A 5265-nucleotide genomic window follows, 5' to 3' on the forward strand; every position below is an offset into this window, starting at 1 on the left:
AGCGTCTGTATCGCCGTACCAGTGTGTTTGTACCAATAGAAATGAGCGTTAACGGCAATAGAAAATGTTTGAACATGTGCAAAGGTTCATTGTCTTATCACATCATGGGACGGAATACACATGCGAAAAGTTGGTGCCCTAGTTATACCTCTGCCTACCTCTCCGGGGATAAAAGAGTGATGTGCGTTTTAAATAGTCCGAATATTAATCCACACCTGTATTTTAACACACTTTTATTATCCATTGTCTGAACAAATAAAACAACAATAAAGATAGTGGTTTTTATTCATTACAGAATTTATACAGATTTTGCCAATACATACAAAAACATTAACAATGTCGAGAAATTAGTTTCAAGTAAACACGAGTACATTCTACATCCGTTTCCTATCAAAAGCTCTTAATTGACGCACTAGTGTTCGCGGTGACTGCAACAAAAATGGAAAAATCTAGAAAATTTCGAGTACCTTCATATCAATATCAGTCCTTACTTAATATCTAATACTTTAAGAAAGACATGAGAGGATTGACTACGTCTTACTGCTTACATCATTTGATGACCCACGCTCTAGTAAATTAACAAATAAATAAGGTAACTTAAGGCCTAAGGCGGCGGTTAGCTGACGACGACACGCTCGGCCGCGCGGTCGAAAACCCGCGCCCGATAATAAACATTTTTACACACCGATTTTATTGGATATTAGTAACGCTAAGCGTTTCCAAGATGAAAAATTATGGACACGGACAGTTTTATTTGAGGAATGGGGCTTCTACACGTCTAATACATATCTATTTTGGACACAAAACATGCAGAATATATTTATAGGTGTAAAACTAACACTAAATGCGTTTATACAGCATACGTGACAACATTCGTCGAAGAAATAAATATCTCCCATTCCTTTACCAGACGCCACTGTACTGGGGATTTAGTTTATAAGAGAGCATAATTACGAATAAATGTCTTTTACGGAAAACGCTGCATTTCCTAACATTGTTAAATGGCCGCATAAACGCAATTATTAAAAGGAGACGGATTTTTTAGTTGTTCGAGCTCCAGATATTTCGAAAACCGATAAAACCTTCAACAGAAGCATATTAATTAGTTCCGTGTAAAAAAACGCAGCGTTTTCCCCAGCGTTTAAACAGACGCTCGACAGCTGTCCACGCCGCCAGTCGGTGTGTAACTTTCTCCTAACTAAACCGCGTTGCCCGCACTATGCACATTGCCGTTGACGCTGAGTGGAATGGTGTTGAACTCGTCCTCCAGGTCTTCGGTTTTTCTGTGAAAAAAAATGAGAAATTTATATTCAATTTTCGTTTTTTTATCACCCCCTTAATGTGGAGACAAAGGTTATTTTTGTTTGTAGGGTATATTTGGTGGTATCAAGCCAAAAATAAATTGCTAATCACAGTATAATCCCAATAATATTTTATTAACCATCAAGTGCTGCGTCTCTCAACAGCCACAATAATACCCGCCTATCATATCCAATTGATCCTGGGTCATTTGGAATGAATCCCAATGAGTTTCACACCATGATAATGAGAAATACAATCACACGAATCAAGACTTCTTTTGGAAGAAGGTTAAAATAAACTGCTTCGATGGCGTAGTTGTTGCATGCATGGAACGACAGCGCTCTGAGGTCCTGGGTTCGAATCCCGGGTCGGACTACGTAATATTTGATTTTTCTGCTCAGTATCAGCCCGGAGTCTGGAATTAGAGTCCGATATGGCAATAAGCTCGCCCTCTATGAGACGGAACACATTTGGCGAAAAATGGGTGCCCTGGTTGCGCTCTCTGCATACCCCCGTCGGGGATAAAATGCGTGATGATGTGTGTTAAAAAATAAATCCAAAAATACCGATAAATTGTAACGAAGGAATATTATATCTTCTCCATGCCCCACAATCCTTACACAAAAAGTTTCCTCATGCAAGAAGTTAGGTTGAATTGTGTGCGGGAATAATACGCGTTTATCTGGCTCCGAGAGATAATTGGCTTAAACGCCGCTCAGACATAGTTATAAGCTATTTCACTTAGATTTTATTAAGAGGATTTTGTTATATGGTAATTTGTATTCAGTTTTCGTTCAATGTTATAGAGCTTTTGTGTTTGGCTTAATAAGTGAAATAGACTAAATTAAAAAGGTAATAAGAGCGATTATGTTTGTTCTGACCGTCATGTGTGGACTTTCTGAAACTATTTGCCCGGGACTCGATATCCTATGCTAGATTAAAGTCAAATAAGCGACAGACAAAAAAATTCGTCCAAATATTTTTGTAATATGTTTGGAAAAGTGAGTTATGTGTACCCATCATTGAAGCCGAATAAATAGCTTGTTAAAGCATGGTTGCCGAGGGGGGGGGTGCAAGAATCCCATGTGTTAAAGTAAATAACAACCTCCAGTATTTAACGCTTTTTAAATCATCCGAATAGATGTAAGGCTAATAAAAATGATATCAGTGTTCCTACACCGCTCTCATCGTAATTGACTACTTTTATAGTCTTGTAATTCGGATTATAATGCAATTCGATTATGTTCACATAAATTGCAATCGTTAATCGAGATTACGATTAGTAATCGCAATTACATTACTTTTCTGCGTTCCACGATTATTCATTTCTTTATGTATCTTTTTAAATAATGAGATAGATAAAGAAACCCTAAAAACGTGAAAATATATATTTGTCTTCCAATACAATAGTTTACTTAGGAGAAATCAACTTGTCAGTCTAAACAAGGATTACTTAAACAAATGTATTAGTAAAAAAAATGAGATGAAATAGTCCAGATAGGTTATAAAAACAGGAGATCAAGACGCCCGGTTAAAGGAAACACCAATAAATATGATAAAATTTTCCCAAAAAATAAAAATCAACAAATGAAATGATACGATGAATATAACTTAAAATTAAATTTAATACATACCCGGTAATTGCTTCAGTTAAATTTTTATATCAAGCTCGGTTTGCCTAAGAAAAAAGGAAAATAAGTGAATAAAATAAAAAAAAAACTATTAGGATAAAAAAAAATCAACTATCAACTACTGTATTTTCAACCTTATATACAGGCGATACGGTCAAAATTTGTTTACCCATTTTCGTATTCTGTAGGCAGTAAGTACCCAATATATCATTAAAAGAGAAACTCGAAGAATATTTCTATCAGGCACATAGGTATTTGGTAATAACCTTAAATTATTTTTGTGTTGAAGTGTACTAATATCGTAATGTCATCAATCCGTAATACCTTGTAACCGCCTGTACAAACTTACATCACATAAATTATGGCATTCAATGACTAACATACATACCTACTTTCTGTATACATTTAGGTAATAGTAATTTTATTAATCAATAGACTCTAATCACAATAAACACATCACATATTTTTGTTTTAAGTAATTGACCCAATAACAGACATAATTTGGAACGTTTAAACCATACTTTTTATGCTACCAAAAATACTACGAATTATCGTTTATAATTAAAAATAAGTTACCAAAAAAATATTTAGTATAATTACTGGTCAGAAATATTTTAAAAATATTACATTTAACCTTTTGCTTCCTTCATCATAACACAGCACCTAACATACACTTTAATAACCTTCTTTTAAGTCGGTTAAAAATGTTTAACTAACACACTAAATTAACGCTAATGGGTCGAGTTCCTCGCCGGCCGCTAATCGGTCACTGACATCGCCACTAACTGACCCATAATGTGTGGCTGTGTTCTTATTAGCAACCATCCATTATACATGTGCCATGTTTTTCATGTTGGCACGTATATCGAACAGTGTCATATTTTGTTTACAAATGTATTTTTGAATTTGGAAAGTCTCGCTGTGGTTCGTGGTTCCAAATTCATAAAAGGTGTTTTTTTTAAATGGGAAACAAACAAAAATATAATATTTTTAATTACTATTTAGAAAAAATATCAATTTCTAAGAATAATTGATTTGAAATGAAATTATACTGTTTAAAAACATAACATGCCGCAGTTCTATTTTTAAATCTCACTCATATATTTTTTTAAAAAGAACTAGAACTACAAATAATTCGCATTTAGAACACAGCGTCCGCATTTAAATCCTACTCTATAGTCTAAAATACTTTTAAATTGAATGACATCATGCAATAGATCCAACATTACAAAGTCAAATGAGCGTCAACTGACCGTTTCCGGTATTTGTATATGATGAGAACGATGAACGCGTTTCCGATGAACAGCGCCGCTATCAGCAGCGACGGGATCACGATGTCTGAAAAGGATAGGAATATTAGATCCTCGTGTTAGACAAGGATAGAAACAAAACAATTTTATTTAAACAAAATACACTCATTTGATGATGACGTCATAATACCCGTTGTAATTACAAATGCAGATGACGCCTGGCTATTATGACATAGGGTTCATTCACTCCTCTAAAAGGATTATAATATGTACGTTACACATACTCAAATAAAGTTTATATTACATAAAACTGTTCAAATGTTTAAGGACTTCCAAAAAAATAATTCAAAAATTATATTAAGTATTACTGAGCCATGAATATAATGTCTATTCTTTATGTAGGCACATTAATCCATTTGCATCTGATAGTAAATGGAACAACGTTAATGCAGAGAGTAGGCTATCAATAGAGACGATTATCCATCGCCAGTCGCCCATATTGGTTATAGGACCTTGTCACTACGTTACTTTTCTATGCGACAATAATACCACCGAATTAAATTGGTCCGTTCATTCTGTACGCATATACCAGCATCTCTACCAATTAAACCTGCTTTGAAGTCCTTAAAATGAATCCAAAACCAGCCTTTATAGCGAGTTCTTCACTATCCATCGGCAGTCGTTCTAAGATCAAATTTAAATTTCGACTTTACTTCGACTTGCCTACACACGTTTGCTAATTTACCATAGGAATCCTTAAAATGAATCTCGATGCAGGCCACTACAGCAATTTTTTTACTATTTTCCGGCAGTCGTTCTAAAATCGAATTTAAATTTCGACGTTACTTCGACTTCCATACATACGTTGCTAATTTACCAAAGAAATCCTTAAAATGAATCTCGATGCAGGCCACTAAAGCAACTTTTTTACTATTTATCGGCAGTCGTTCTAAAATCGAATTTAAATTTTGTATTTACTTCGACTTCCGTACACGTTGCTAATTTACCAAACAAGTAAAACCACAGCAGTTCGAGACAAGCGTCATTATTTCATGAAAATTCATTATCTTCAACCGCATGTA

At 34.6% G+C, this 5265-nt stretch overlaps 1 long non-coding RNA gene across 1 annotated transcript; it reads right to left on the reverse strand.

Annotated features, from left to right (window-relative positions):
• Nucleotides 1-267: 267 nt before the first annotated feature.
• LOC119193596 lies at nucleotides 268-4298 on the reverse strand. Its single transcript, XR_005113992.1, has 2 exons — nucleotides 4187-4298; nucleotides 268-1283 (listed from the first exon to the last, which is right to left on the reverse strand). It is a non-coding gene; the product is annotated as an uncharacterized LOC119193596 (long non-coding RNA).
• Nucleotides 4299-5265: the final 967 nt, after the last annotated feature.

The sequence above is a fragment of the Manduca sexta genome, unplaced genomic scaffold, assembly GCF_014839805.1.
Source record: "Manduca sexta isolate Smith_Timp_Sample1 unplaced genomic scaffold, JHU_Msex_v1.0 HiC_scaffold_776, whole genome shotgun sequence".
NCBI classification, from domain to species: Eukaryota; Metazoa; Arthropoda; class Insecta; order Lepidoptera; family Sphingidae; genus Manduca; species Manduca sexta.